The sequence below is a fragment of the Alosa alosa genome, chromosome 5 (genome assembly GCF_017589495.1).
Source record: "Alosa alosa isolate M-15738 ecotype Scorff River chromosome 5, AALO_Geno_1.1, whole genome shotgun sequence".
NCBI classification, from domain to species: domain Eukaryota; kingdom Metazoa; phylum Chordata; class Actinopteri; order Clupeiformes; family Clupeidae; genus Alosa; species Alosa alosa.
Genome location: NC_063193.1, coordinates 35,300,709 through 35,313,530, shown reverse-complemented (window position 1 = coordinate 35,313,530; position 12,822 = coordinate 35,300,709).

The following is a 12,822-nucleotide window of genomic DNA, read 5'->3' as shown; positions in this document are numbered from 1 at the left end:
GACAAATCATTCAAAATAATTTGATTTCATATCATAGCTATGCAGATGACACACAAATTTACTTAGCTCTATCACCAAATCGACTATGGTCCCTCTTGAATCTATGTGTCAGTGTATAGAACAAATCAACACCTGGATGTCTCAAAATGTTCTTCAGCTGAACAAAGAAAAACTGAAGTAATTATATTTGGTAAAAAGGAGGAAAGACTTGACACAAAAAGGGTTGAAGGCAAAGGATACTGTTAAAAATCTTGGTGTGTTAATTGACAGTGATCTAAATTTCAACAGCCACATGAAAGCTGATAACTAAATCGGACTTTTTACCACCTCAAAAATATTGCCAAACTCAGAGGGCTGATGTCAAAACATGACTTAGAAAAACTCATTCATGCATTTATCTCCAGCAGGGTTGATTACTGCAATGGACTGTTCACAGGCCTTCCCCTAAAAAAGACTATTAAACAGCTTCAGGTGATACAAAATGCAGCAGCTAGGATTCTAACAAAACTAAAAAAGAACTGACCACATTACTCCAATTCTTAAATCCTTGCACTGGCTTCCAGTAAGTCACAGAGTTGACTTTAAAGCACTATTGCTTGTTTATAAATCAGTAAAATGGAGCAGGACCTAAATACTTGTCAGACATGCTTCAGCAGTACACACCTTCTCGTCTCTCAGGTCCCAGGTGAAGAACCTGCTAGTAATACCTACAGTTAGAACTAAACATGGTGAAGCAGCTTTTTAGCTGCTATGCTTTGACTCAGCTGTGGAACCAACTTTTGGGATGACATCAAAAGGGCCCTAACTGTAGCCAGTTTTAAATCTAGACTTAAGACCAAACTGTTCTCAGATGCTTTCTGCTAACTGTGCCGAGTTACAAATTCTGAATCTGCCTTAATATTCTACCTTGTCTTTTATTACTTTTTTTACTACTTTTGCCTTTGTTTTTGCTTACTAATTATTCTTTATTTTTAAATTATTTTACCTTGTGTTTTATGTTTTCTTTTTATTATGACCAAGTCAGCTTGACTTGACTTGACTTGACTTGAGAGCACTGGGGAGAAGGGAGATGGGAAATGGGAAACTGTGTTGTATGAGAGCACTGGGGAGATGGGAAATGGGAAACTGTGTTGTATGAGAGCACTGGGGAGATGGGAAATGGGAAACTGTGTTGTATGAGAGCACTGGGGAAATGGGAAACTGTGTTGTATGCGAGCACTGGGGAGATGGGAAATGGGAAACTGTGTTGTATGAGAGCACTGGGGAGATGGGAAATGGGAAACTGTGTTGTATGAGAGCACTGGGGAAATGGGAAATGGGAAACTGTGTTGTATGAGAGCACTGGGGAGATGGGAAATGGGAAACTGTGTTGTATGAGAGCACTGGGGAAATGGGAAACTGTGTTGTATCAGCGAGCACTGGGGAGATGGGAAATGGGAAACTGTGTTGTATGAGAGCACTGGGGAGATGGGAAATGGGAAACTGTGTTGTATGAGAGCACTGGGGAAATGGGAAACTGTGTTGTATGCGAGCACTGGGGAGATGGGAAATGGGAAACTGTGTTGTATGAGAGCACTGGGGAGATGGGAAATGGGAAACTGTGTTGTATGAGAGCACTGGGGAAATGGGAAACTGTGTTGTATGCGAGCACTGGGGAGATGGGGAGATGGGAAACTGTGTTGTATGCGGCAGCAGCAGAACTACAGTTACACCCCACTAATGATCAGCGGGCAACCTGTAGAGAGAGTCACAAGTTTTAAATACCTTGGTGTCCACATTACTGAAGACTTAACATGGACTGTTAACACTCAATATGTTCTGAAGAAGTCCAGACAACGACTCTACTTCCCTTCGTCAGCTAAGGAAATTCAAAGTTTCTACATCCATCATGAAGGCCTTCTACACTTCAGCCGGTTGAGAGTGTTCTAACTGGTAGCATCATCACCTGGTATGGGAACTCCACAGTTAGAGATTGTAGTACTCTGCAGTGAGTAGTGCGCTCAGCTGAACGTACTATAAGAACTCAACTCCTGCTCTACAAGATATCTATTCCAGAAGAGTACTCCTAAGAGCCCAAAAGATTCTGAAGAACTCTTCTCATCCTAACAATGGATTATTCCTACGCTGAAATCAAGAAGACGCCTATGTAGTCACAAAGCCAGAACTGAGAGACTCAGGAGACGTTTTTATCCCCAGGCCATTCGAACTCTGAACTCACACTATACTGACTTTGCACACATTCCTCCTCAGCACTCTCAAACATTTCCCAACTCTGAACTCACACTATACTGACTTTGCACTCATTCACTCCTCAGCACTCATGACCCCCACACACACACACACACCTACAAGACTTTTAGCACTTTTACATCCCTCTCCCTATGCTACAGACCTTTTATTTATTTTCTTATTTCATCACACGTCAAAACACACACACACACACACACACACACACACACACACACACACACACACACACACACACACACACATATCTGACTTTCTCCAACTTCTCCATAGAACTTTTAATTTATTATTTTCTACCCATGTCCTTGATTGCCTAGCCTTTGTATGTCTGTGTGAGAGAAATGGAGAAATGTTAGTGTGTTTGGGTGGCCCATGTCTGAGGCCTCTCAAGCCCTCTGTGCATGATGTGTATGATGTGTGCAGAGATCAAGCCTCCCGCCCACAGCACACGATCACATTACAGTGCCATTAAGCATCCATCACTCTCAGCTCCCTCACGTGGATGCCCACTCCCTCCTCCTCCGTGTCATGCAACAGCCGTCCTGGCTGAGCCTCCGCACGTTTATGAGGTGATCCATTATTGATCTGACCTCTGTTACCTGGCTGAGTCTCTACACATTTATGAGGTGATCTATTATTGATCTGACCTCTGTTACCTGGCTATGACTTCCCCATAAGCATTCAAAGTCAGAGCAGTGTTCTGTTACAGCAGGAATAATTAATGGGATCATAGTACAGCAGAGTGGTCAAGCATGGGGCAGTGACGCCCGTTCTCCTTCACGGGGGAGAGAGAAGTGGAGGGAGAATGGACCGGGTGAAGAGGGTTAGCGACCTCAACAGTACAGTTAGTCTGAAGAGTTTATTTTAATTAACTAACTTTATTTTGGCAGCCTCTAAGAACCATAAACATAGACATAGCCATAGGTGTTACCTTCATCATAGGACCCTCTGTAGCCATATATAGGCGTTACCTTCATCATAGGACCCTCTGTAGCCATATATAGGCGTCATCATAGGACCCTCTGTAGCCATATATGGGCGTTACCTGCATCATAGGACCCTCTGTAGCCATATATAGGCGTTACCTTCATCATAGGACCCTCTGTAGCCATATATAGGCGTCATCATAGGACCCTCTGTAGCCATATATAGGCGTTACCTGCATCATAGGACCCTCTGCTCTCCTCCGCACTCAGGATGGACTTGAGCATCTGGACACATAAAGACCACATCATCACTGCAGCCAATCCATTATGCCAAACCACAGTGTGTGTGTGTGTGTGTGTGTGTGTGTGTGTGTGTGTGTGTGTGTGTGTGTGTGTGTGTGTGTGTGTGTGTGTGTGTGTGTGTGTGTGTGTGTGTGTGTGTTTACAGCCAATCCAATCATAATGCCAAACCACAGAGCAACACAGAGGTCAGATATGACGGAAAAGTCTTGGAGAAATGGGGTCTGTTTAAGGTGTCTCTGTGTGTGTGTCGTTGTGTGTGTGTTTAAGGTGTCTGTATGTGTGTTTTTGTGTCTGTGTGTGTGTTTAAGGTGTCTGTATGTGTGTGTTTGTGTCTCTGTGTGTGTGTGTTTAAGGTGTCTGTATGTGTGTGTGTGTGTTTAAGGTGTCTGTATGTGTGTGTGTGTGTGTTTAAGGTGTCTGTATGTGTGTGGGTGTCTGTGTGTGTGTGTGTGTTTGAGGTGCCTCCTACCCTATAGCAAATGTACAGAGGTCAGATATGAAGGAAAAGACTTAGAGAAATGGGGTCTGTTTAAGGTGTGTGTGTGTGTGTGTGAGTGAGTGTGTGTGTATGTGTGTGTGTTTGTTTGAGGCGTATCTTACCCCATAGCAGATGTACTTCTTTTTCCATTCTGGGATGGTGTGTGTAGCCAAGAGATCTGAGAACTTCATCAGGAGACAGGGAGAGCAACTGGACCAGCAGACTTGGACTGCAGTGGATGCAACTGAGGATGCAACTGAGGATGTGCGCACGCATACACACACACACACACACACACACACACACACACACACACACACACACACACACACACACAAAGGATGCAGGTGGAGAAGAAAGGTACAAAGACGGTCACAGTGTGAGAGCAGAGAGAATTAGCCTCCATTAATAATGAACCAACCACACACACACACACACAAACACACACACACACACACACACGCACGCACACACACACACACACACACACACACACATGCACACACACACACACACGCACACACACGCACGCACACACACACACACGCCTGCTTGTGAGGCCATGATAACCGACCAAGGTGATGGAGTAACCGCTGTGCTCTTTATAACTTTCCTTTTTAATGAAGCCTCTGGGAGTGTGTGAACAAATGCACAGCATTCAGATGAAGCATCACTCACTGCGTCCTGGAGTGTGATGTTCTGGAGTGTGTTCTTGTGTTCTGGACTGTGATGTTCTGGTGTGTTCTGGAGTGTGTTGTTCTGGTTTGTTCTGGAGTGTGTTCTGGAGTGTGTTCTTGTGTTCTGGAGTGTGTTCTTGAGTGTGTTGTTCTGAAGTGTGTTCTGGAGTGTGTTCTTGTATTCTGGAGTGTACTGTTCTGAAGTGTTCTGGAGTGTGTTGTTCTGGAGTGTTCTGGAGTGTGTTCTTGTGTTCTGGAGTGTGTTGTTCTGGAGTGTGATGTTCTGGTGTGTTCTGGAGTGTGTTCTTGTGTTCTGGAGTGTGTTGTTCTGGAGTGTTCTGAAGTGTGTTCTTGTGTTCTGGAGTGTGTTGTTCTGGAGTGTGTTCTGGAGTGTGTTCTTGTGTTCTGGAGTGTATTCTGGAGTGTGATGTTCTGGAGTGTGTTCTGGAGTGTGTTCTTGTGTTCTGGAGTGTGTTCTGGAGTGTGATGTTCTGGTGTGTTCTGGAGTGTGTTGTTCTGGAGTGTGTTCTGTAGAGTGTTCTTGTGTTCTGGAGTGTGATGTTCTGGTGTGTTCTGGAGTGTGTTGTTCTGGAGTGTGTTCTGGAGTGTGTTCTGGAGTGTGTTCTTGAGTGTGTTGTTCTGGAGTGTGTTCTGGAGTGTGTTCTTGTATTCTGGAGTGTACTGTTCTGAAGTGTTCTGGAGTGTGTTGTTCTGGAGTGTTCTGGAGTGTGTTGTTCTGGAGTGTTCTGGAGTGTGTTCTTGTGTTCTGGAGTGTGTTGTTCTGGAGTGTGATGTTCTGGTGTGTTCTGGAGTGTGTTCTTGTGTTCTGGAGTGTGTTGTTCTGGAGTGTGATGTTCTGGTGTGTTCTGGAGTGTGTTCTTGTGTTCTGGAGTGTGTTGTTCTGGAGTGTTCTGAAGTGTGTTCTTGTGTTCTGGAGTGTGTTGTTCTAAACCCAAACACACCCCCAGGGAGATGGTCAAAGTTACTCTGTTATAACAACAAGGTGGAACACACAGGATTCAAAGCAACTCCATGAAACAATTTGCATTTCTTTTATCAGCTTTGGTATCCTCTTCAAATTCATTATGATAGTGTAACCTGCGTTGTGTTAAACCTGCGCGATTCAGCCCTGCACACAACCGGACTCCAACAGCAGCACCTCGGATCGGGAGGCGAGCGTGCTGACATTCCATTTATCTTGCACAGATCCACTGTAAAACTCTGAGCATAACATTTAATCTCACGCTGCTATCAGCGTAATATAGGCCACGTGACTCCCAGTGGCACAGACGAAGAGTTCTCTGTTGGATTATTGATAACAGACAAACCGAGATGGATGAATGACAGCAGAAGGGATTTCTTTTATCTCATATAAATCGTGCAGTCTTTGTTCATAGTCTAATTTATAACACTGCTCTGTTATGGATGTGCAATGAGTAGATTCTCAAAAATACGGAACAAAATGCTTCATCTGTATCAATTCAATACGGAACACATCTTTTCCCTTTCCTTGGTTGGCAACCCTAGCGCCAGTTAGCATGTTAGCATGTGCCAGTAAGGCTCTGTGTGGCTCTGCTGGCCTTTTAGGTAGCTGGCTCGCTAGTTCCAGACCAAAACTGCTTAATAAAACCACCTAACTTTAAAACCAAATCTGTCCTTAAGTTGAATTGAATTGATCAGACAATATAGATAGATAGATACTTTATTGATCCCTGAGGGGAAATATATAGATAGATACTTTATTGATCCCCAAGGGGAAATATATAGATAGATAGATACCTTATTAGATAGATAGATAGATAGATAGATAGATAGATAGATAGATAGATAGATAGATACTTTATTGATCCCCAGGAGGAATTCAAGGTCTCAGCAGCATACAGACAACACAAACACATTCTTTAACAGCAGAAAGAGTAATTAAAGTATATAATATAAAAACACAACTAAGCAATAAGGACAGTAGAAGATAAAGAATATGCTAAATATACTAAAATACAAATTATACTAACTAACACTTAATCTAAATCAATTCTAAAAACAGGATCCACATAGTGGTGATTAATCAATCAGAGGCGCTTGCAATGACTGAGGCAGGGACTGCCTGTGATTCTCTGTGCATAGTAAGGTATGGTAAGGTGCTCTAAGGTGCTCTGTGTGAATGAGTGTCATGGTGGTAGTGCCATGGTGATGGTGGTCATGGTAATAGTGCAAATATGCAGAAATAAAGTAAAGTAAAGTCTATATATCTATATATTTAACTATTTAAGAAAATGTATAAGTGTGGCCACAGTTCGGCTGTGGCACGGAGGGGGGGTTATGCATATGTGTTAATGTGCTAATATAGCACGCAAACAGTGAGGCATAAAGACAGTGGTAAAAGTGGCTAGTGGACAGACAGTATCCAAACATGGAGGGGGTGAAGAGGCAGACAGACTGTGCAGAGAAGTCTATCTCTCCTCTTCCCTTAAGTGAGGCATTGAACAGTTTAATGGCCCTCGGGACAAATGACTTTCTCAGTCTGTCAGTTGTGCAAGGCAGTGAGCATTTCGCTCTTCACTCCAGCTGATCAGGCTCTTCTGCTTAACAATAGTGCTGTGGAGTGGGTGACACTCATTGTCCAAGATGTTCATCAGTTTGTTCAGGGTCCTTTTGTCAGATAGTGAAGTGATGCACTCCAGTTCAGCTCCCACTACAGAGCCAGCCTTCCTTACCAGCCTGTCAATTCGCCCAGCATCCTTCTTCTTTGTGCTTCCTCCCCAGCATACTACTGCATAGAAGAGGACGCTGGCAACAACAGACTGGTAGAACATCCTGAGGAGCTTACTGCACACATTGAAGGACCGCAAGGGGAAATATATAGATAGATACTTTATTGATCCCAAGGAGAAATATATAGATAGATACATTATTGATCCCCGAGGGGACATATTTAGATAGTACCTGTTTGTGATGTGTGAGCGCAAACTGAATTGTGACCAGAAAGCCCCAGTAAAGGTCAAAGGTCAATGTCCCTCCCTGGGAGACGATATTGTTTCCCTCCTCCTGACTGCTCAGGGGAAGACCACTCTGATCAGGGTCTGTTGGCCCATAGGAACAGACGCATCGATATGGACACCCATAGGGGAGACCGGGGCTGCTTGTCTCACGGGTTGGTTGTCACATTGCTTATTCCAGGCACACTAGGTGATGCTGTGGTAACATTTTGATATCAAACTGTTACCCTTTGATAGCTTACTCATTTGCACCTAGGAATTTTGCTGAGCATACACACAGCATTGAGGTGAGGAGACTATTTTTAAATTTCATGGGTCAGAGTAAATTTTCATGTTGGTGTTGTTTTTGTATTGAGAGCTTGTAGGATATTAGTAGTTAAAAAAAACAACACTCATTAAAAAGCCAAAGGTAGTAGCTTTATTTTGAGTCATATTTTAGCTATCAAGTTAAAGCCATGTGGCAGCTAGGTTAACACCTTTGTCAAGAGGTCAGTTGGGGATGGTTGTCACATAGCTCGTGGGGTTGGTTGTCACAGTAACACAGTTGTCACTGTGTTTGCAACTTTGTTTGCAACTTACATGATAATAAGGAGGTTTTAGCACTGAAAATGATTTCATTTTATTTTTCAACACAGTAGACAATTCAAGTAACTGATCACCTCCTTTAATCCCATTGTTTAAACGTAAGCGGCATTGATGATAACTATCATAGGGGTGGTATTCATATTAAAACTTATTTGCAGTTTCTAGCTTAAAAAACTAAAAAGTTACACATCATTTTTTAAGATCCCATTTTATCACTGAAATCCCATTGAAACTCTATAGGGACAACCAACCCCATACCCTGTGACAACCAACCCCATACCCTGTGACAACCAACCCCATACCCTGTGACAACCAACCCCGTGATGGGGCTGATTGTCACATTGTGTCAGAGTGTCTTTGATGGTTAATTGCTCCCTGTTACAATACATTCTAAAAGTAAAAATGATACACATTTCAAGCCAAGACCCCAAGCTTTCATTTCATGTAGGAATTACTGCTGAAAGAGTTTTTGAAGATGAGCAATTCATGCATGAGTAAAAATTGTGACAACCACCCCGGTCTCCCCTACTGACATCAGCATCTCAATACCTACAGCGCAAAACAACCTTTATATTGACTTTGACAGAGTTTTATTTAAGGCTGTTCAGATTTGGTAACCCCCTGCACTGTTATTCACTAGTCTGCTAACATATGTACAGGTAAAGTAAGTGCATACTGACATCAGCATCTCAATACCTACAGCACAAAACAAAGTGACAACCTTTATATTGGCTTTGACAGTTTTATTTAAGGCTGTTCAGATTTGGTAACACCCTGCAGTATTATATATTATTCACTAGTCTGCTAACATCTCTACAGGTAAAGTAAGTGCAGTATTATTCAGTCTGCTAACATCTGTACAGGTAAAGTAAGTGCAGTATTATTCACTAGTCTGCTAACATCTGTACAGGTAAAGTAAGTCAACTGCAGTATAAATGTGCACCGAACTCACTGACCCTTAGCGATATCATTATGATTTCCACTGTGTATGAGCAGCGCCGGGCCGCTCTACAGATGAGTGGAGATTTGTGAGACGCGTATGGCTGCTGGAAGTGCTGATGATGCAGAAGAGTGCTCAGCTCCGGAGGAAAGTGGAGCATTGTGGTCTATTTCAGAAGCAGGCCATTGTGTTCCTGTGTACAGGGAATGAGGAGAAGCACGGAGAGCTGCACGCATGTTCAGGAGATCTTATTTATTTAGATCCCATTAGCTCACACCTCTACGGTGGACGACAGTGGGGCCATGTGTAGCAGAGTGTGTGACAATGAGTGTGTGAGCGCTAGCACACTGAGTTGTGTAGTAGAGTGACTATGAGTGTGTGACTATAAGTGTGTGAGCGCTAGCACATCGATTTGTGTCGTAGTGTGACTATGAGTGTGTGAGCGCTAGCACACTGATTTGTGTAGTAGAGTGTGTGACTATGAGGGCTGTATTTTGCACCCTGACGCATGGCGTAAAACTCGTTTTCCACCTGGCGCAAAGTTTAATTCCTTATTTTGCACGTTTATTTTTTAAATAATGCGCCCAGGGGTGTGGCAATTATCAACTTAGGGAGTGGCTTAGCGCATTGTCTAAAAAACGCTATTGTACACCTGGTCAGAAGTCTATGGCGAGTTGTTTATATGTTATTTTAAGAGTGCATTGTCAACAGTCATATTGGCGGGTGCACCTATCATCCATGAACACACATCAGCGCTCGTCCAAGCAAAACATTACACATTACACGATTACAATGGGAAACATAATTAGAAAAAAGATATTACGAAATACTGTACATCTCATGATGAGTAGTTATTCACCATCATTTGCAAATTGGTAATGACGGTTAAAAGTGATTAGGGGAGAGGCGAGAGACACGTATGGAGCACAGCTGAAGACACACTGTCACGAGATATAAGTAACTCCTCTGCAGGATAAATGCTGTTTCAACACGGCCAAAACACAACGCCGACGGATTTGACGCTTCTTGCAGCTAAGAGAAGCCGGCTTCCATTGAAAATGAATGACTTCCAGTGACGTTGAAGCTCAAGTCGGCAGCGCTGTGTACGTACAGAAAACATGCTTACCATAAACAGACTAACTGTAACCATACCACCCATAACTCTGCAAGAAAATTCATTGATTATGTGTAAGGTGAACAGATGAGTCTTTAAACATTTCTTCCCAAAATCCCGAAACGAGTATTTATTAAACAAACATACTGTAGGGCAGTCTTTCACATTAACATCATGTCTCCTCAGGCCAGAGTGACCACGTAACTGATGAACTGAGGTCTGAGTAGACCTGAGACTGATTTGAGCCAGAAGTGAACCACACCTGAGACTGATTTGAGCCAGATCTGGTCTATATCTGTTTTAGCGGTATCTGTTGTCAGGGATCTATAGAGCAGGGAATGCAGAATGTTCATGGAATACATATTGTGTTTAAAAGGTCCGCTAGACCAAACACATCATATATCCAGGGATGTTAGACCAGAGGCAAATGGAATAGTTTAGTTTAGTTTATTTGTTTAGCACAAATTAATACATCTGTGCAAGGCGGGAACGAAGCCTAGAGGCTTGTAAACAGTTCCACGCCTAAACATTGTGTTTAAAAGGTCCGCTAGACCAAACACATTGTATATCCAGGGATGTTAGACAGGCAAATCGTGGATCATGATTTTACATTGTCAATGTGAGGTTTGAACTGACGAGATTCGGATCTGATTTAAACGTGGAGTAAGGACAAGAGGGATTGCTCTCCTGAGGAAATGGTTGAGCATCATAAATGTAAACATACTGTCAAACTGTGTTCACACAAACACATTAGCACAGTTTTACTGCATGCATAAAAACACTCTCCTGTTGCATAGATTAACACTGAGCTCATTTAAGGCAAAAACACATTTTCAGGGAGATTATTTCAAGGCTTTATGTGAGGTTTCACAATACTTTGTTCAGTGCATCTTTAAAGTTTTAAAGTTTTTATCTATAAATTTGAAAAAAGTTGAAACATTTTACAAAGGACTAAACACATACAACCCATTCACGCTCTGAGGTATTCTTTAGGAAAGTCACAGGAAATGATCTAAACAACCGTTTTCTTTTGAACTTAACATCTCTGCTTGAGAATGAAATTAAATCAAGTATAAGTATATATACTCTTTTGATCCCGTGAGGGAATCATGATGACATTACAGATGATGAGAGATGAGGTGCATATCTAGACACATACACTAGGCCTACTGCTGGGAGTGCTTGAAAGGGCTGATTTCGTTGACCAGAGAGGACACAGAAAGCTCTCAGATGGAATACAACCCCATGAATAAAAACAGTATGTGATCATCTGCAAATCACACAAAACGCCATAATAATACTCCTCGGTGTACAATTGAGAAGAATTTGGGGATTTCATCATTGATAGAACATATCATTACAAACATTTCAGAAAATATAGTGGCACTTTGTAGACAAGGGATGGCTCATATGGCACTGCGTTAAAAACAGACCTGTTTCTGTTCTGAATGGACTCTGGAAAACCTCCCATAACATTTGTCTATAAACAGGGTGAACTTGTTAGTGCACAGTTCAAAAGCCAGCGTGTGTGATGGTATGTGGGTGCATTAGGGCCTATGGGGGTGCATTAGGGCCTATGGCATGAGACGCGTGGGCATGTGTGATGGGGGTGCATTAGGGCCTATGGCATGAGATGCGTGGGCATGTGTGATGGTATGTGGGTGCATTAGGGCCTATGGGGGTGCATTAGGGACTATGGCATGAGACGCGTGGGCATGTGTGATGGTATGTGGGTGCATTAGGGCCTATGAGGGTGCATTAGGGTCTATGGCATGAGACACATGGGCATGTGTGATGGTATGGGGGTGCATAAGGGCCTATGGCATGAGACGCGTGGGCATGTGTGATGGTATGGGGTGCATTAGGGCCTATGGCATGAGACGCGTGGGCATGTGTGATGGTATAGGGGTGCATTAGGGCCTATGAGGGTGCATTAGGGCCTATGGGGGTGCATTAGGGCCTATGGCATGAGACGCGTGTGCATGTGTGATGGTATGGGGGTGCATTAGGGCCTATGGCATGAGACGCCAGCATCTGGACAGGCACAATTAAATGAGGCTAATGCTGCACATATGCATTTGGCACATGCTAGATAAGCACAGGTTTTGAGCAACATATGCTGCCCTCCAGACCTGTCTTTTTCAGGTAAAGCCTTGAGTATTTCAGGAAGGCAATGCCCATGGAACTAAAAACACACACTGATATGGAACTATAAACACACACTGATATGGAACTATAAACACGCTGATATGGAACTAAACACACACTGATATTGAACTATAAACACACTGATATGGAATTAAACACACACTGATTCTTACTGCAATATATAGTTTACATGTTTTGCAGAACATAGCATTCTGATTTCATTTACATTTTATTTTCCCATCCGAACTGGTTTGTAAAAAGGGCTGTAGTATGGCTGCCCATATATGGACATGGCTTGGGAGGTAATCTCAGTCATGCCCATATATGGACATGGCTCGGGAGGTAATCTCAGTCATGCCCGTATATGGACATGACTTGGGAGGGCGTCTCAGTGATGCCCGTATATAG